At 49.4% G+C, this 21,004-nt stretch overlaps 1 long non-coding RNA gene across 1 annotated transcript in view; it reads left to right on the top strand.

Moving 5' to 3' along the window:
- Positions 1 to 241: 241 nt before the first annotated feature.
- Positions 242 to 21,004, top strand: part of LOC114670788 (uncharacterized) — a 32,850-nt gene continuing 12,087 nt past the window's right edge. The window contains exon 1 of the long non-coding RNA XR_003720522.2: positions 242 to 307. This is a non-coding gene — a long non-coding RNA (uncharacterized LOC114670788). The remainder of the gene's footprint in view (positions 308 to 21,004) is intronic.

Raw genomic sequence — 21,004 nt, 5'->3', positions numbered from 1 at the left:
TACCAAGCCTTCTGAGCGTCCTTGTTGAGTATGACAAAGCCCTGAGAAGGCATTTTTATCACATAGTTATGTTATCCTGGTGGCTGGGTAAATGACCTGCAAATGCGGGTGACTCAGTAGTTCTGAGGGTGTTCAATATCCAAGACAGAGGTGGGAAGAAAATGTTCAGGCAGACGTCAGAGGCTCTGTTCTCTGCTTCACACTGGGGCCCTGGTTTGCTGACGGTCTTCACACTCCATCCAAAATGGGGATAATGAAGTCTCACGGATTCGGCTTCAGCTGAGAGCTGCCTCCAGCACAGTCTTGTGTGAGTAACAGTTTGTATGTTTGGTGGGAAGGGCGGGCGTCATTTGATCTTATTTGTGGTGGTGCTTATTGGTGGCTTTTTCCTAAGGAATTTAGACTTTATTAGCTTTGGCAAGGGAATCCTGAGTGATAAAGTGGAAGAATGTTTCAGGAAATTCTGGAACCTGCAGTGAATCTGGAATCTGTACGAAATTGAGATTTGGATTCTCATGATTTCCTAATGCTACCCCGAAACCCAGTAGTTGAGATAGTCGTAGAGCTTCAGTTGTGCTGCCCCAGTTCCCCATTTTAAAAGGAACACATTGCTTTCATCTAGAATGTTCTGAGCTCTGAGTGCTGCCAGCGGAGTGACCAGCCCTCTGCATCAGAGGGGAAGCCAGGGCTGTGCTCACGACGTCGCAGCAGCTGGGAGCTGACCCTGGACCTCAGGCACGTGTGCTGCTGACCATTTTCTGTAAACTCCAAGGGTGCAGTGGTCTCCTTGGCGCTTTACAGTCTTCTGAAGCTTTTGATGTGTCTGCACTTTATAGATTTTTACCGAAGTAAACGGCCTTTTCCCACACCCTTGTGCTGAGTTTTGTCAGAGGCTGCTGTGTGGGAAGCACCACACCCACATTCTGACAGGGAAGACTCTGGTGCCCAACTGAGGTCAGAGTGGAATTTGTTTTTCCTTCCCTCCAGTCTGGTCCAGCTGCTCCCTGCTTGGCCAGAAGAAAATCATGCTTATCCAAGTCTTAGGCAAACCCCCTAAGTCAAACATTTGTCTTTTTTCTTTAATATACCCATTTAGTTTATATGGGATGATAGAGAAAAGTCTTTTTAGGGGAAAATTAATTTAATTACAGAGAACTTTTTGGATAAAAATTGCAATCAAGAGGCTATTTTGTAATAAGATCTAGTTAAATACTACAGTTGAAAGCTCCTTATATTTGATCTTAAACTTGGGCCTGGTGTGTGTGTCCGCACACTTGTGCTCATGAGGCCAGGCTCAGCTGTGAACTTACAGGCACGGTACATACTTTCTGGTTGCTTTTTCAAAAGTCTTACTGCTTGGCCTCTCTGACTCAAATGTTGAGTTACATTGATTCTGTTCAGAATGATCATCCTTCTGTCTAGGGTGCAGTCATCTTCCTCTTCTTTGTCTCCTACAGTACTGTGTATTTAATAGTCAAGTATTTTATAGGTTACAGGTGACAGATCTCATTAGGAAAACAATGCCAATTTTTACATCATTATAATGGACTTATTAAATGATTATGTTAGTATAATGAAGTTTACATGGCAAAAGAGGCTTTGCAGATGTGACTGTAATGGACAGTGAGATGGGGGAGGACCCTGGGTTGTCCAGGTGGGGTCCGGTGTCCTCACATGTGCCTTGATGAGAGGGAGTACGAGGGTCTGCCTCAGAGGAGACCTGAGGGCTGTGGGGCTGAGGGTGGGAGTGGGGCAGGGGCCGGAGGGGCATGGGGCCAAGGGTGGGGTGGGGCCAGAGGGGTGCAGGGCTGAGGCCGGGGCAGTGGTTGGAGGGGTGTGGGGCTGTGAGCCAAGCTGCATGGTGTGACCTCTGAATTGGGAGACCCCAGGCAGGAACACAACCTACTGACCCCTTGGCTTCAGCCCTGGGACTCCTGACTTCCAGGGCTGAGAAGAGGTTTGCATTTGTGGTAATTTGTTGCAGCAGCAATAGGAAGTTAATGCATTGTATCTGTTCTTCACCTCCAAACCTTTGAAAAGTAACCCTGTTGTATCGGCCTCCTCCTCCTCCACGTTCCTGCTCCTCCGCCGCCCCCTCCTCCACGCTCCTGTGCCGCGGCCGCAGCCTCCTCCACGCTCCTGCTCCTCCGCCTCCTCCTCGCTCCTCCACTCCTGCTCCTCCACTCCTGCTCCTCCACTCCTGCTCCTCCACTCCTGCTCCTCCACTCCTGCTCCTCCTCCTCGCTCCTCTACTCCTGCTCCTCCACTCCTCCTCCACTCCTCCTCCTCCACTCCTCCTTCACTCTCCTGCTCCTCCTCCACTCCTCCTTCACTCTCCTGCTCCTCCTCCTCCTCCTCTACTCTCCTGCTTCTCCTCCACTCTCCTGCTGCTGCTCCTCCTCCACCCTCCTGCTTCTCCTCCACACTCATGCTCCTTTTCCACGCTCATGCTCCTCCTCCTCCACGCTCCTGCTCCTTCTCCTCCTCCACGCTCCTGCTCCTCCCTCTGCTCCTGCTCCTCCCTCTGCTCCTCCCGCTCCTCCTCCCTCTGCTCCTCCCCCCTCTGCTCCTCCCGCTCCTCCTCCCTCTGCTCCCGCTCCTCCTCCCTCTGCTCCTCCCGCTCCTCCTCCCTCTGCTCCTCCCGCTCCTCCTCCTCCATGCTCCTGCTCCAGCTCCTCCTCCACGCTCCAGCTCCTCCTCGCTCCAGCTCCTCCTCGCTCCTGCTCTTCCTCGCTCCTGCTCCTCCTCCTCCTCCATGCTCTTGCTGCTGCTCCTCCCTTTCCCTGCACAGCCCTTCCTTTTCCCACTTCCTCCCTATTTCCTAGACAGCTTTCTTTCTCTTTTTCTCCTTTCCCATCCTTGGGCAACCTCCTTGAAACTGGTTGAAAGTCACTGGTCTGTGGGGCCGCCCATTTGACAGACGAGCACGCTGAGGCCCAGGCCAAGTGACTGACTCAGACCCGCGCGGAGGCTGACCCAGGTCATCTCCTGCCTCCCATACCACTGGGTTGTCCCTAATGGAAGAGAATCAGTGATGCTGCTTCACTGATCTCCAGGGAAAGCAGGTCGATAACAGGTTATAAACATTGGAACGTTTTGGAAAATCTGTCATCCACTTGTCAGCTCCATCTCTCCTGCCGGGAAGATGTAGCGAGAACCTGCCTTCAGCCCACCCTCATCCCGTAACAGGACAGAGGACAGGGGCAGAGACCCAAGTCCTGTCGGTGCCCTCAGGAAACCCCCCATTTCCTCCTCATGGTGGAAGTGGAAACCATCCCGCTGGATGATCTTCCCGTGGAGACCCTCCACAATGAAAGCAAGGAATCTAGTTTGAGCGCACACACATTCTTGGTGCCATCACTTTCTGCAGCTGAACGCTGCGTACGTGGCCCGTTATTCTTGCTAGTCCGGTGTTACTGGGTCCTGGGAGTTTCTGTGGGCTGATGGCAAGTGTTTACCATTGTGTTTAGAGAGGAAAATAGAACTTCACTGTGTCGAAATCAGATGATAACCATTGCCATGTGATTCCTTGGGTTGGTTGGGGCTGGGGATACTCAAGCTTTTTCAGAGGGCGAAGTTCTTGTTTGAGACAGTCTCACTTTGTTGCCCAGGCTGGAGTGCAGTGGTGCGATCTTGGCTCACTGCAACTTCCGCCTCCTGGGTTCAAGCAGTTCTCCCTGCCTCAGCCTCCCGTGTAGCTGGGATTACAGGTGTGTGCCACCACGCTTGGCTAATTACAAAAACTTTTCAGGCAGGGTTTTGCCGTATTGACCAGGCTGGTCTTGAACTCCTTACCTCAAGAGATTGGCCCACCTTGGCCTCCTAAAATGCTGGGATTACAGGCTTGAGCCACTGTGCCCGGCCCGATCCTGACATCTTTTAAAGCTGCCTTCATGTACCAAAAGCCAGTCTATGTTTGAAAATCAGGCTTGAAGAGCCTAAGAGGAGAGGGATATACTTCAGCTAGGTAAATAACTATGCATATGTTAAAAATGTGGGCCAGAATCTACCCCAAATGTTAACTCTTCTGCTTGGCTTTTTATATCCATTTATGGTTATTCTTTCAGTATTAAGATTTTTAAAGATTCTTTTGATAATTGTGGACAAATTACTATTAAAACTCAGCTGCATTTGTAACACTTTAAAGAAGTAATTGGATGACTTTGTTTTTCTCGGAGGCATTTTGAATAGTTACATAATTAATGTTTATCTCTTTGCCAGAAATTTTTTTTTTCCCCCAGAATAGAAACCTGAAAAAAAAATTCCTTTGCATTAAGTGCTATTTCACTGTGTGACAATCAAGTTTTGAATGTGAGAACAAGATCATCATGTATTTTTGGGATAATTCTTGCTTAATAGTGATAATGCTAAGTGTTAAAATAATGGAACAATTAGTTTCTTTGAAAATTGCTATTTGCCTGCTCATCAGGTGGGAGCTGATGAGAACGTGGTTGTAAAAATTAAATTGTATTTAGCTTGTATAAAAGAAGTTTAAAAAAAAGCTGTTTTGTGCTACTACTGAAGTTGCTTAGCTGTGGAAATGAGGTGATTGCAGGCACCTAGAATTTGATCTCCTTCACTTCCACAATGGGAAGAAATTCTCCAAGAAGCACAGGAATCTGACTTTCTGATATTGAGACTCCTAGGCATCAAGCCCCATGGAAGGGGTGGGGTGGTGATTACGTGAGCGTTGGCGTTGATGTGGGCATCCTCCAAGCCAGACGCAGGGAGCAGGGAAGGGCAGAAAGAACAGGCCCCTCAGGAGCCATGAGAAAATAAAGTGTTGGCAGCAGTGGTGAGGGTTGGTGTCAGGGGCCAGGAAGAGGTGGCGAAGGGGAGCATGTGCCTCAAGGCAGCCCTGGAACCCGCAGTCCCTGCAGTGAGGTCTGGTCTGCAGGGGACATGGACGGCCATGCGGTGAGACCCACAGACAGCCTGGACTCGGCTGCCTCAGAACTCTGGTGGACGTTGCAAACGGTCCCACAGGGTTGCAGTGCACATTCCTCGGACAGAAAGAAGACGCTTGGAACTGTTCCCGGCACGAAGCCAGCGCCCTGTGAACAGTGGCCGCTGCTGTTGTGACTGAGTGCCGTCCAACTGGGGACATTTGCTCTGCTCAGTTCACTTAATTGGGCCAGGAATGGGGTTGCCCTGCCTCCAACAAGCTTGACGCATTGAACGAGGGCTCAGTCGATAATGTACTCTGTAAATACGCTCTCCTGGCTAGAGTGAGCAAAGCCCAGGGAGCGGGTGGTTCTTCAGTATTAGCCAGGTGTTTGTGGCAGGGCCAGCTGTGCGGCTGCCAGAGCGAATGTGACCAGGAAGCTTCTGTCCCCCCGAGGTGGCCAGCGTTCCTGTTACATGTGCCATAGGCAGAAGGTGGGCACTGCTGGGGAACTTGCTCATGTTCCTGTTTTCTGATTGGAAATTCAAGGTTTCTGAGCATCCTATATCGAATTTGTACATTGCTGAAACTGTACACATTTCAACGCTTATTTTTTTTCTGCTTTTCAGATCTATACAACCTGGCATTTGGCCGTGGCTTCCAGGACAGGCTGGATGCAGAGTGAAGTCCTCTCCTCACTGTCAATGTTTGCAGATGTCTTCTTGTATAAACCTCGTATTTCTTGAGACTTTCAATTAGGTTTTAACTAGACTCTTAAAATTGCCATGCACATAACTCTACCAGTTACAATCTTGAGCTAACATGGGTTTTTGGTTTTTGGTTTTTGGTTTTACTTTGATGAATGTTTAACATTTGCATGCTGGATGTGGGGGTGGAGGTCATTTATCTGCTTTTCATTGCCTTCTTGGTTATACTTAGTGACTTTCAGGTAAGCTGTGGAAGGCGTGGTACAGGGTGAATTGCAGGCCGCACTGTGGCACTGTGGACAGGTGCGGGCTGCAGTGGGTGTGCACAGTGGATGAGAGACAAGAGGGGACTTCTATCCTCGAGGGAAACACACAACAATTTAAAAAACTGATCATGTAGCTTACATGAGGTCCAACAAATTCAGTTTGCAAAGTTTAGCTTCCAAGTTAATTTAGTAATTTTTCCCCTAAGTCATTAATTTAGTAGCTTATGTTTAAATATATTTCTTTTGTCTAAAGGAAGTCATAAATTCTAAAATGAATGACTAAACATGTAATAATTTAGGCATACAGCACCTGAAGGGAAAACTGCCAGTATGCTAAAATATTGGATACAGATGCTTTTAAAAAAATAATGTAGCATTCTTACAATGCATGAGTTTTTAGCATGTAACTTGGTGAGTAGTTTTGAGCTATGTTTGTAGGAATGTGTATCTTGAATACTTGAGGCCACCACTGCAGATGTGTGCGTGAGATGTATAAATACTGAATGTTCTTCTCCCTTCCCTTAAATGAAAAACATTAGCTCCCTTTTATTTTAATTTTTATTTTTTTTTTTGAAGCGGACTCTTGCTCTTGTTGCCCAGGCTGGAGTGCAGTGACACAGTCTTGGCCCACTGCAACTTCTGCTTCCGAGGTTGAAGTGATTCTCCTGTCTCAGCCTCCTGAGAAGCTGGGACTACAGGCACTCGCCACCACGCCCAGCTAATTTTTGTATTTTTATTAGAGATGGAGTTTTGCCATATTGGCCAGGCTGGTCTCAAACTCCTGACTTCAGGTGATCTGCCCACCCCGACCTCCCAAAGTGCTGGGATTACAGACATGAGCCACTGTGCTCGGCCAGCTCTCTTCTGTAATGATTTATACAGTTGTTTTTGCTTTTTGTTTTTTTTGAGACGGGGTCTCACTGTGTCGCCCAAGCTGGAGTGCAGTGACGCAAATCTAGGCTGACTGCAGCCTTCACCTCCTGGCCTCAGGTGATCCTCCCACCTCAGCTTCCTGAGTAGCTGGGAACAGACACATGTCACCACGCCCAGCTGCTTTTTTTTTTTTTTTTTTTTTGTATCTTTAGTAGAGACAGGGTTTTGCCATGTTTTCCAGGCTGGTCTCGAGCTCCTGGGCTCAAGCGATCTGCCCGCCTCAGCCTCCCAAACTGCTGGGATTACAGGCCTGAGCACCACATCTGGCCCATTTTTTTTTTCCTTCCTTCCAGGATTAGAAGTCAACTTTCAGAAAACCCTTCAACCTGGCAAACTTCATTTTCCATAATATGCCTCTAGGATAAAAACAAGACCGAAACAAAGAAGTATGTGTGGACTGCAGTTAAAAATTTTCAACACAACATAGCTTAGGAGAGTTGACATTTACAAAGAGCAGGAGGCCCCTTCAGTGCCTTCTAGGCATTGGGAATGGCGGTCTGTGGGCGACCCTAACTTGTGCGTCCTGAGACGCGATCGTGGTGCTCACGCTTTTCCCGAGGGCCCACCGGGAGTACCAGAGGCTGCTCTTCTGCAGTCGGCCAGCCAGGCAGCAGCTGCTGGAGAAGGAACAAACAGTAAAAAGACAGATGTACATGGTGGTGTTGTGGCAGAGAGGCTAAAACCATGCTCTGTTCTTACAGTTTTAAAAAACTAATAATGAAGTCCTTGAATATGTATTGCATTTCAGGATTTTAAAGCAGTTATGGGTGTGTCTGTGTCTCTCTAGCTCCCGTTCGGGTGCTCCCTGTGAAGAGAGCTCAGAGATGCCACCTTTCCTTGCTGAGGTGACAGGGCCTGGAGAGGTGTGAACCCCGTGTTGGGGGGGGGGTGACTGACCTGGGGGGAGGCTGGGTCAGCGGTGGGGATCCACCCCCACTACACATTTCTGTAGGGAATCCACAGTTCTAAGTCTTTATGATATGGGTAACATGAACCTGGAAGAGGTGTTATTTTTTAAGAAGTAAGTGCCATGCTCTTTTTTCCTCATACTTCTCCATGTTTAAGCAGCATTGAAGGATAAGGCACTAGTAGCATGTTGGTTTGGAAACAATCTTGTTGGTTATTTTACCTTGAATCTGATATTAAGGTTGCCTGGTAACAGAAGTTTTCCTTTAACAACATGGAACTCTGTTGAATCTGTTACCCCACTGGCTGAGCAGTCTGAAGTCAGTGCTGTGGCAGCTGAAGAGGCCTTGGAGGAAGCCGCTGGATGGGCAGAAGGCACCCCCTTTGATTGAGGGAGAGAGGTGCAGTTTGCAGGGACCGCACGTGGCACTTGCGGCTCTCTTCTGCCCCCTGCTGGTTGACCAAGCGGCCTCGCCACAGTGTGCTCAACGTGAATGTTCACCGGGCAGGCCAAGGCTTTTGCTCCGGAAACACTGACTTCAGAGAGGGCCGGCCGTGTGTGTCGAGCATGGCAAGAAAGACTTACGTGTGTCTTAAACCTCTTGAACAAAGCAAGTTGATGTTTCAAATGCATCTCTAAGGCTAATGACTTTGCTATGGTCAATATTCAGGAGAAAATGGGGTTTGATGAAATAGACAGGAGTGGCAAGTGAGGTGCTTGTTCCCTGTATGACTAAGCGATGTCCTGGCCATTCCACACCATGGCCTCTGAGTAGCCGGTGTGTAGATACTGGGTCAATTTAGATGGGACTCCTAGAGCTGTCAGCCACCCGGGAGAAGCACGAGGAGTTCTGTGTGCCCATGGTCATGGTTCCCGCTACTGTGTCCAGCAATGTGCCGCGTTCCGATTTCAGCATCGGGGCAGGCACAGCCCTGAACACTATCACTGAGGTAAGTCCCTGTGCGCCCAGCCAGGCCGGCACCGGCTGACGCTAACCCGAGGGCCCTGGCCCTTTTTATCTACCAGTGCACTAGAAAGAGGCTTTTACAAATACCCTGAATGAGAGCTTCTCCTTCTTTATTCCCCCCTAGAAAAGTAGGTTTTTAGACTCTGAACATTTTTGATCTCACTCCTAAAAAAGTTTGACCGCCTCTTCTGTGTGGCCACCGGTGGGGACGTAGTATGGCCAAGACCCCGTGAGTACCTGCAGCGCTGAGGATGGCTGGGCTGCAGTCTCCTGTGATTGCACCAGCATTAAAATCCCCCCCCTCCCTTTTTTTTTTTTTTTTTTTAATGCTCAACCTAAACTTTCTTTGAACCTCCAATACCCATTATGATGAACCCCTGCCTTGATGCTGAGGGTAGAAATTGAACTGAATATTTTATAATTGTAGTCATTGTCCTGAACGTACCATTGCATTTGTTATCTCTTTGGTCTTGGCTGTTGACCTCATTTTCCCGTTTGTAATCTGGGGATGTTAAATTACGTCTAAGGCAATATTGGGGCTAGTTTAGTTTTTTTGCCAAGAGACAATAATAAAACATAGAAGTATATTCTTCTGTTTTTTTGTTTTGTTTGATTTGTGAGACAAGGTCTTACTCTGTCACCCAGGCTTGAGTGCAGTGGTGTGATCTTGGCTCACTGCAGCCTCCACTTTCTGGGCTCAGGTGATCCTCCCACCTCAGCCTCCCAAGTACCTGGGACCACAGGCACATAACGCCATTCCTGGCTAAAAGAAATATATGCCTATCCCCATGTTTGTGTGTCACACTTGGTGATTCACGTGGGAATCTGAACCTTACCTAACGCAGGAAGCATTTCATTTTTTTAAAACTTGATGTCTAAAATTTTTCAGAAATTCTCAAGTTCTAATTTTTCTTGTGCGACTTGGTTCTCACGAATATTTTTCAAAGGTTTTTTTTTTTTTTTTTTTTTTTTTTTTTTGTAAATCCTTGGCATGAAACTTATTTCTAGCACTGGTAAAAAAAGATTTTAACATACAGCTCATATGGTAAGTAATGCTTAGCACTCGTTTCTTGCTTTTCTGAGCGTCTTAAACTTTCTTCACTTTCGTAGCGAAGGAAACCTGCCCAGGTTTTCCCATGTTCACTGGCTTTGGGGGCAACTTTCACCTTATTTTTGGCAGTCACTAATCTCTGACCTAGACGTGGCTTCTGTAATCCTGGTGACGGGTGTCACGGTTTTGCTGCTGTGGGTCCAGCCCGGCTCTGGGCTGACCTTCATGCTGGGAACGTGAACATGAGTGTCTGTTTCACAGAGGGGATTCCAGCATGGCTTTCACTGCTCTTTCACCGGCTTTAGCTGGATTTTTGGGTCTGTGAAAGTTGGGTGTGCAATGGGGAGAGATTGAAGCTTCTTTTTAAATCATTACCTAATTGGAACTTGCCCAGAGGGAATGGGTGAGAATTTGAGAGCAGTCACTGCAGTTAGCTGAGCATCTGAAGATGTGGGACAAAGCTGGTGTTGGATCTCCCTGTGACTTTTTTATTTTCAAGTTTCCACACAAAGCATAGATCCTTGTGGTATGTGATGTACACTTGCAGGCATGAAGAAAATCTCTAATTCCAGGGTCCTCCGCTGTAAATATGTAACAAATGTGTAGGGTCAAAATTTGAAAACCAAAATACTTGAGCCAAACACCCCAGAGATGATCAGTTCCACCCACTTTGACTTCCCTTGGAGGGACTGTGTGATTTATTATGCGATTGTTTTAAATTCAGTTTTTCATTCGTTTGAGTTTCTCAAAGCTAGGTTAAACAATTTCGGGTTTTTTTTTTTTTTTTTTTTTTTTTGAGACAGGGCCTCATTCTCTTTCCCAGACTGGAGTGCAGTGGTGCAATCACGATTCACTGCAGCCTCGACCTCCCAGGCTTAGGCGATCCTCCCACCTCAGCCTCCTGAGTAGCTGGGACTATACGTGCATGCCACCGTGCACGGCTAATTTTTTGTATTTCTATAGAGACGAGGATCCTCCCTATGTTGCCATGGCTGGTCTCAAACTTCTGGGCTCAAGCATTCCCCCTGTCTTGGCCTCTCAAAGCACGGGGGTTACAGGGATGAGCCACTGCCCTGGGCCTTAAGTTAACTGATTACAAGAGAGAAAGAACTGGAGCGTGTAGTTAGTTGAGCCTCCCTTTGGCCAGGCACAGCCACCTTAGTGTGTTTGTGTGTGTCCTCATTGCCCTTCTGATCCTGAGCTCCGAGGAATGAGGCTGTCTTGGGAGTGCTGTGGTTCTAGTCTCATGATGGGTGAGTGACGCCGGCTGAGCTGATCGAGGTCACCCTGGCGAATGCTGCAGCTGCTCAGGAGTCGGGGCAGGGACGAGAAAGCCGCCGAGGATCCCTCTGTGGACCCCTGAAGGGAGAGGGACCGAGATGTGGACATGGCAGCTGTTTTCTCCAGAGCCCTGTTTACTGACGGCCAAACAGGCTGAATCCTGAGGAGGTTTGAATTTGGGTCTGAACTGGGCTTGTCTGGCCGTAGAACAGGAGATGGTGACGAACACGGGAAATGAGGGCGTGAGGCGACTTAACGTGGATGGCTCCGGGTCGTTCCAGCCACTGTCCTGAAGCCGTCGGAGGCTGAGGACGTGTGGGAGTGAGCGTCTCTTCCCTGTCCGGCCACACCCTCTGTGACCCGTGACTCCTGGCCTGGCCCTGGGCAGCATTTATGTTTGGGGGGTCTCTGGATGGCTCCAGGTGTTCAGTCAATTTGGTAATTCTCATGGGGTGACTGTGACCCAGGGGATGTTTGCACCATCCAGGGAGGTTTCTGGTTAGAACTGGGAGAAGGGATGCTCCCAGCACCTGTGGCTGGAGACAAGAGATGCTGCGGAAAGTTCCCCCAAGCACAGGACGAGCTCCATAGTAGGTGTCTGGCTCAGGACCTGGCCGTGTTGCACTTCAGAAGCCCTGGGTGGATCTGATGTGGTGAAGTCGTCATCTTTGGACACGTGTGTCCTCATCCTCACTGATGATTTGCTTCTTGCCAGCATTGATGCTTAGCTGATGCCACAGCCCCTCAGAATCTATGTGGTGCTGGCGAGTGGGTCTTCCGGGCAGAACAGAATGAATGAAATACCTCAGAGCAGGTGTTACACATTCTCAGGATGTGGCTGCAGGGAGTTTCAGTTGGACTCCTTTCATTCCTTAGCGCTGGCTGGTGCATTACTCTGTCCTGTAAGCTTGATCAGGTCACATCAGAAACACAGTAGGTGGGTGCCACGCTGCTGTCAGGTGTCGCGAAGGTGGCGGTGACCACAGCCTTGTAATTCCTTGTCATAGTGGCCCCACCACAGACCCAGGGGCCCGGCTGTGCTTGGTCTTGAGAGTTTTATGCTTTTCTGGGCAGGGTCTCCCCTGTCGTGAAGCTTCCCTCCCCTTTTTTGGAGACTGAAGGAAGGAAAAAGCGATAGGGAAGAGGGGAGAGAGGATTTGCAGCAATGTGGCCATTCCCACAGATTTCAATGTGGAGTTAAGGAGCTGAGATCCCCCCACCTGCCCTCTTGTGTGCCTCAGGCCCCTCCTGGCCCCGGGTCACCCACACCCTCTGGCTTCCGGCAAGGGCTTCTTGGAGAAGCAGCCAGCTCCCCGCAGCCAGTCTTGATCCAGCCAGTCTTGGTCAGTCCTGAGCTAGGGTATTCCACAGTAAAGGAGTGACGTCACCTGTCTGAAAAGCATAAGGAGCCCCGCATGTGGTGGTGCTGAGGGGGCCACATCCTGGGCACCAGGCCAGTGAGTATCCCCAGATGAGTATTTCTGGCTGGGAAGCAGGCTGGCATTTGGATTGAAGTCCTGCAAAGACTGCCATGGCCAGAGCCTGTACAGAGCAGCCCAAGAGCTGGGCATATGCTGGGCCTGGGTGGATGTGGAGGCTGTGCCATGGGGGCCTGGGGGCCCCTGCTCACAGCTCACCTCGTGGTCACCCAGCACTGACCCACCCACCTTACCCTCCTACCCACCACGCTGTGAACTCACCTGCCACGGATCTCTACTCACTGTCCAAAGCCCTCTGCCCACACACGGGCTCCTGGCCTTGGGATGCTTTGGGTTGCACCAGGGCTGCAAAGCCTGGGTCGCTCACTGTCCAACTCTCCTGGGAGATGTGGACCCCACCCTGTGTCCCAACAGTAGCATTTCTGCAGCAGATGTGGAGATATTCACAGTAAGAGGGACACGTCCAAGTCCATAAATTGTTCGTTTTGCCACCAAGTGGATGACAGAAACACTTTGCCATGTGGGGCCGCTGGGAGGTGGGAACAGTGGGCGTGTGGACCTGTCCTGCTGTTACCTTGGTTAACAACCTGAGGTGGAGTCTGAAAAACCCCGGTGCACACGGGCTGGAGAACAGCTCCCCTTTCTGACACCAGAGCCCATTTCCCGGTGGAACCCCAGAGCAGCAACTCAGGTTCTTGCTCGCGTGTGTGGCTTTGTGTGCGGCTTCCCGAGGGCAGAAATGGCAGCCTTCCGCCGGAGAGCAGAGATGCGGCCCGGGGCTGAGTGTGGCCCCCCGGTAATCCAGCTGCCTGCCTCCTTCCTTGCCTGCGCGTGGAGGCCGCCTCTGCACGATGATGGCGGTCACTTGGTGTGGTCCTTACAGCTGTGGGCCCCATCCCACTCATCCTTGCCTGCCTGCAGAAAGCTACAGGACTGGCTTTGCCTTTAAACGTCCTGACCGCCCTGGCCTCCCTTACCCACAATGAGATGCCGAGAGCTGAGCTGTCCCGCTCGTGACTAACTCGCCACTGCCTGCAACCTGCTCTGCTGCTTGCCTCACACCCACCCTGCTGTGCTGCCTGCAGGCCTCCCCTTTCATGAGGACCTGGACTGTGCCCAGGCAGCCTCCTGTGTCACTGAGGCCTGTCCTGCTCCCGCACAGCCTCCAGAGCTCCCTGGGCCCCTTGACCCAAATGAACGGGCTTTCCCTGGTGACTCAGGCCCCTCCTGTCCCTTCCTGGACCTCAATGCAGGCCCTGGGGCTGGCAGGTGAGCACCCGGCACCCCTGCTAACCACTTGGCCCTGCTGCTTCAGGCTTACAAGAGCGTGTGCGACATGGCCGAGGCACAAGGCCGCCACCAGGAGCTTTGCATCCCCCGTGTGTGGTGCCGGCCACGATTAGCAACAATGTCCCGGGCACAGAAAAAAGCCTGGGCTTATTTATTGACCAGGACGGACGGACGGACAGATGGCTGGCTGGCTGGGGAATACTGTGCTTATGTCATTCAGAGACAAGCATTTCTTGAGCGCCTGCTGTGGGGGCTCAGCCGGGTACTGCTGATGGTGCAGTGCTGTAAGCCCAGCCCACAGTTCCTGCCCTCATGGAATTCGCAGCCTAGTGAGAACTGCAAGTCAAATAACCACGAGGTAACTGCAGGGAGAGACACCGGGGTGATTTCTATGAAGAGGAGACATGGGGTGCCCCAAGAGCCCCTGACGGAGGGAACTTTGGTCCTAGAAACCAGACGGCGTTTTCCTGAGGAAATGACATTTCCCTCTGGGTGTCCTGTGGCCGCTGTGACCCTGACCACACACCTGGGGCTGGAAAATAATACTCGCTCTCCCACAGCTCTGGAGGGCGGGAGCCATGGGCTGAGACCAGAGTGTTTGCTCCAGGAGAGTCCCTCATGGCCCATTCAGGGGCCGAGAGCTGTGGGCCTCGCATGCCTTGTTCCCTGGAGCCGCCGCCGCCTCCCATGTGGGAGTGCAGCATCCTGCTCCAGGGCCTTCAGCCTCTGCACCCCTCATCTTCTGATGCAAGTGGCGGCACTTAGGGCACACCTAGGTAGTCCTCAGGATTCACCTTTATCACCGCGTGAGGGCACATTCCCAGGTTCCAGGGATTAGTACCGGGATTCCTTTGGGGGGGGGGCCCTCCCACCCGCCCACCACTGTGCCTGAATGTGATGTACACAGCGACCGGCATATCCAGAGGTCCCAGGAGGACCTGGGGTGGCTGGAGCTAGAGCGGGACCTGGTGTCAGAAGCAGGCAGGGCCAGGGATTCCCAAGAAAGGCTTGACGTGTACTTGAAGTGAGCAAAGGGTTTTGAATGGTTTTTATAGATGGGTCTCCAGTCTGTGTGAAGAGATTGCAGGGTGCCGGGGTGGGAGCTGAGGCCCAGGCAGAGGCTTTGCAGAGTCCCAGGAGAGGGCGCTGCAGCCCGGACTGGTGTGTGGGTGGGAAGGCCGCGGATGCATTTCTCTGCTGTTTTTCTCCCCGCTGAGCTTGGGTCCTCGTGGAGGGCGGATGGCAGACATTTCACTCGGGGACCTGATGCCTATGCATCGGAAAGGCTTCCCCAGGCGCCTTGGTCTAAGAACCACCGTCTGCCTTTGAGTAGTTTCTATAAACGTAACATTCACCGATGGATGGAAGATGGCCACAACTCTAAAATCACAGGGAGCTTTTCAGAAGAAAATAGAAGAGCACATTTGTTCCCATGGACTAAGCTGGCAGGTGACAGCCCCCTAACTTCTCAGCATCCCCCCTGAGAGATTGTTTTTGCCATTCAAAACAGGAGAGGGTGACATGACTCCAGATATGGAAGAAAGTGCAAACCCCCGTGTGATATTCTAATATCTAGAAGAAGAGATATCCCCATATCGCAGGAGGGGTACACTCACTCTGATATGTTTCCAAATATGCAGATATTTGGAAATCACATTCCCAATATCGCAGCAACGGATGTACACCCCCGTGTGAGATGGTTCTTCATAACTTTCCGAGGCAGAGGGGATATTACATATATGGCAGAAAGTGTACACCCCCCAGGGATATTGTTCCCATGATCCTGGAGGGAAAGGGATGTTACATTAAATATCGCAGAAGGTGTACACGCCTCCCGTGATATTGTTTCTAATTTCCAGGTGGGAGAGGAGGATGTGACACCCAATATTGCAGGGAGTAGATACAATCCTGGGATACTGCTCTTAATATTGAAGAGGATGATACAACTTCCAATACAGATGGGTGTACATCCTCTGAGGGTGTACACCCGTCTAGGAAAGAGTTCATAATTTTCAGAGGGGGAGATGATACTACTCTCAAAATCGTAAGCAGGCTGTGAGTCCACCCTGTTTCCTAATAGCTAAGGTGGGGAGAGGGGGTGGCTATTAGTCCCCACCTTGCAGGGAGTGCCTCACCCCCCTCACAATATCACTGTTGATTGAACACCCCCTGCAGTGCAAAGAAGAATACCTTCCTTTAGCTCTTGAGAACAATATCACATGGCGGGGGACATCACCTGCACTTTTGGAAGTAACGACATGCTCTCCTCCTGGATAGTGGGAACAATATCTCAGGCGGGTTGGACAACCCCTGTGATATTGAGAGGAATATCCTCTCCCAACGTGGATATTAGGAGCCATATCACAGGGGGCATGTTCACTTCAATTTTGGTAGCGATATCATCCTTTCCTCCCTGGGTTTAGGAAACAATGTGACAGGCGCGGTGGACACCCCCCGCGACCTGGGGAGTATTAGCCCTCCCTGGATATTAGGATCCACGGTAGACACAGCGTGTTTACAATTTTGTAATATCGTCTCCCCCCTAGACATTTCCAACAGTATCAAAGACGGGTGTACACCCTCTGCAATATAGGGAGGGAGATCATCCTCTCCCCACCTGGATATTAGGAACAATATCAAAGGGAGTGTTTATAACCTCTGCGATATTGGGAGTAATATCCTGTTCCCTTCTGGAACATGGGAACATCATCACTGGGAGGTGTACATTTTCTTCGATATGGGGAGTAACATCTGTGCCTTGGAATATTAAGGACAATATCACAGAGGGGTGTGTACATCTTCTGCAGTATTGGGAATAATAATATCCTCTCTCCCCCTGCAAATTCGGAAAGATCACAGAGTGGGTGTTCACCTCCTGCGATATGGGGATTAATACCATCTTCTCCCCTTCCGGATATCAGGAAGAGTATCACACGGGGGTGCACAGTGTCTACGATACTGAGGGTAATATCAACCTCTCGGCCTTGAGATTTTAAGAATATCCCAGACTGGGTGTACACCTCCTGCTCTGTGGGGAGTCATATCCTCTCCCAGGATATTAATAACTATCTCATGGCGGGTGAATACAGCCTGTGATACTGGAATTATTAGCCGCCTCTCCCCCTCCGGATACTAGGAACAATATCCCAGAAGAGCTGTACCTTCCCTGTGATACTGGGAGTAATATCATACGCTTCTTCCGTGAATATTAGGAGCAATATCACCAGGTGGCTGTCCATTCATTTCTATGTTGGAAGTCATGTCATACTCTTCCCCCTTAGATTTTAGGATCAGTGTCACAGGGTGGCACTGATATTAAAACTAATATAATGCTCTCCATTCCTGGATATTAGGAAGGACATCACAGGTAGGTGTACACCCCCTGCGGTATTAGGAATAATATGATTAATTATTAAACATCAATGGTCCATTTTAATGATACTATTAAACAGGATACCATTATACATAATTTTAAATATGATTATGCACACTTAATGTCATTTAACAATATTACAATATCTCAGTATTGAGGTAAGTAACATTAATTGCTGATATATTTTATTGTGATATTAGTATTAATACTAATTAACATTTTTGAGCAGTAATTTTTACTATATTGTGATTAATATCGATTATTACTATTAATTTTATATTAATAGATTTGCTCCTGATATCCGGCAGGAAGATGATGTTACTCTCAATATCGATGAAAGTGTATACCCCTCTATGATGTTATTCCTAATACCAGGAGGTAGAGGATAACATGGAAACTATCGCAGTGGGTATGCATCCCCTCGGTCATGTTGTTCGCTGTACCTGGATTGGGAGAGGATATGACTCCCAGTAACACAGGGGACGTAGACCTCCCCCGTGATATTGTCCCTAATATCCAAAGGTGGAGACGCTATTTCTTCTGATTTTGCAGGGGGTGTACACCACCCCCGTGATATGATTCCTAATATCCAGGGGGCGAGAGGATATTAGTCTCAATATTGCAGGAGGTGAACACTCCCTAGTGATATAGTTCCTAATATTCAGGCACAGAGAGGACGATATCACTCCCAATAGAGCAGGGGGTGTACACCCCTTCTGTGACATTGCTCCTAATAGCCAGCGGGGGAGAGGAAGATATTACTTCCAATATTGCAGGGGGTGTACAGCCCCTTGTGATATTGTTCCCTATATCCTGGGAGGGAGACGATGACACTAGTGGTAATACCGCAGGGGGTGTAAACACCCACTGTGATATTGTTCCGAATATCCAGAGGGACAGAAAATGGTATGATTCCCAATATCACAGGGCATGTGCATCCTCCTGTGATATTGTTTCTTATATTCAAGGGGACAGGATATTCTAATATTGCAGGGAGGGTACACAATTCCTGCGATATTGTTCCTAATATCCCAAAGGGGAGAGCATAATATTTCTCTCAGTATGGCAGGGGCTGTACACCTTTGTAATATTCTTAATATCCATGATGGGAGAGGATATGACTCCCAATAGCGCAAGAAGTGTACAGCCGCCTGTGATATAGTTCCTAACATCTAGGTGGGGAGAGGATGATATTACTGCCCATATCACACGAGTTGTAAAACCCCTGCAGTATTTTGCCTACAATTCTGAGGGGAGGGATGATATTGCTCCCAATATCGAAGAAGGCATACACCCCCCTGTGACACTATGCCCAATATCCATGTTGGGAGACGATGAGAATATGCCCAGTATCGCAGGGGATGTACACCCACCCTGGGATATTGTTCCTCATAACTTGTGGGGGAGAGAATGATACTACTACCAATATGACAGTAGCTTGACACGCAGTCTGTGATATTGCTCCTAATTTGCAGTAGGTAAAGTAGGATGTACCTGCCAAGAGAGTAGTGAGTGTACAGACGCCCTGTGCTGTGTCTCCAAGTACTCAGGGAAACACAGGACGTTACCCTAAATCTCCCAAAAAGCGTACACCCATTATGTGATATGGTTCCTCATATCTGGAGGTGGAGAGAATGGTATTTGTTCTCCGATTGCAGGCTGTGTACACACAACCTGTGAAATTGTTCCTAATATCCTGAACAAGAGAGACTAATAATGGACACACGTTGTGGCGGGGAGTAATTGGCTATTACGATCCACTTCGCAGGGGGGTGAGGCACCCCCTGCAATGTGGGGAGTAATAGCAGCCCCCTCTACCCCGTGGCTATTACGATCCACATCGCACTGCAGTTCAGGACACCAGCCCTGCCCCAACCTTGACCCAGAGAGTGGGTATCATGGGACCACCTCACGATGGGTGGCAACTCAGCTCTAAGGTGTCCTTGCTGCCAAAGACCAACTTCCTGCTTGTTTGAATCTGGCCACAGAGTCTCTGTTAGACATGACTATGAGGCAGACACCCTGAAATCTAGCACAACAGAGTTCAATGCCGCCATGAGAGGCACCATAGCACTCAGACTTTGAAGACCTTAATATTTGTCCTTAATAACCACATGGTAGAGGTGATATTACCACCAATATTGCAAGAGGTGTACACCCCTCCTGTGGTATTTTCTTATATCCAGGAAACGACAGGATGGTATTAGTACTAATACTGAAGGGATTTACAGGCCCCATGGGATACTGTTCTAAAGATACAGGTTGAAAGATGAGATTCCATCCAATATAACAAGGGGTGTACAACGCGCCTGTGATATAAATCGTAAAACCTAGATGAAGAATGACTCAGGGCCACAGCAGACCCTGAGTGAGGAGCAATCTGACCAAGATCCTGGGGTCCTGTCACACAGCCCTTAAACCAGGGATTAGAAACTTTCCCTAAAGAGCCAAGAGTCAGTATTTTCAGCTTTGTCAACTGATCTTTGCCTCAAGGATATAACTCTGCCCTGGCTACATAACAGCAGCTTTCTGCAGGTGGCCCCTGAAGAGATGGGCATGACTGCACCCCCATCAAACTTATGGACATGGAAACTTCTCAGTGTCATGAAGTGTTTTGTTCAACCATTTGGAAATGTAAAATCCATTCTTGATTCACGGGCCACAGGAGCAGGCAGGTACGGGCTGCCCCTGGCCGACCTCTGCAATGAGCTTTGAGAAGGAAAGCACAGGCTGGGCCAGTGCAGCCGCCTCACGGCAAATTCGCTGCAGGAGGATCCTTCTTAGCAACCACTTCTCATCCTTCATCTTGGCTTCAAGTGCAGTTCAGGTGGAGAAAGAGAAAAAACTGGCCTCAGCAACAAGAAGGAAGGAGATGCAGGGTCAAGCAGCCATGTGCATCGGTCACACTCAACAGTCACACCAAGCGGAGCACAGGCAGGACCAGCCTGGGGGGACCGAAGTGGAGGCTCTCTGGGGTGGGGGACCTCTGGGTGGGCAAGATTCTCTACCTAAAACTCACATAGAGGTTCTACATAGCAGTAGTTACAGAAAACACACACTGAGAAAAAGGCCAAAATAAAAGAACAGCTGCCTCTGCCCACACCTTGTCCCTCAGGAACCCACCTTCAAGCCCTGGCAGATGAAGACTCACTTCCTGATGCCCTTCCTGGTGAATTATGTGGGCGAATGCATCCGAACTGTCCCCTACACGGACCCAGATCATGCCAGGTAGGAGGGTGGAGGTCGGGACCTCTCAGGCCTGAGCTTTACAGAAGCAGCTCGTCAAGCCTGTTCGAGTTCACAGGGTATGTTTTAGCACAGGAATTCTGTACTGACTCTGGGTGTTGGACCTGGGGCTGCATGAGTCTACAAGCGGCCCTCTTGAAACAGCAGAATCTTGATGAACAAAGGCCTAGGTTTAGAGCCAGTCATTTTTGTAAACTTTTTTTTTAACTATACATTAATTTCTAGGGTACATGTGCATAACGTGCAGGTTTGTTACATATGTATACTTGTGCCATGTTGTGCTGCACCCATCGAATCATTTACATCAGGTATAACTCCCAATGCAATCCCTCCCCCCTCCCCCCTCCCCATGATAGGCCCCGGTGTGTGATGTTCCCCTTCCCGAGTCCAAGTGATCTCATTGTTCAGTTCCCACCTATGAGTGAGAACATGCGGTGTTTGGTTTTCTGTTCTTGTGATAGTTTGCTAAGAACGATGGTTTCCAGCTGCATCCATGTCCCTACAAAGGACACAAACTCATTCTCTTTTATGGCTGTATAGTATGCCATGGTGTATATGTGCCACATTTTCTGAATCCAGTCTGTCTCTGATGGACATTTGGGTTGATTCCAAGTCTTTGTTATTGTGAATAGTGCCGCAATAAACATACCTGTGCATGT

Source organism: Macaca mulatta, chromosome 11 (genome assembly GCF_049350105.2).
Source record: "Macaca mulatta isolate MMU2019108-1 chromosome 11, T2T-MMU8v2.0, whole genome shotgun sequence".
Classification (NCBI taxonomy): domain Eukaryota; kingdom Metazoa; phylum Chordata; class Mammalia; order Primates; family Cercopithecidae; genus Macaca; species Macaca mulatta.
The sequence above is the reverse complement of the archived record's forward strand: the minus strand, read 5'-3'. Positions and strand labels throughout refer to the sequence as shown.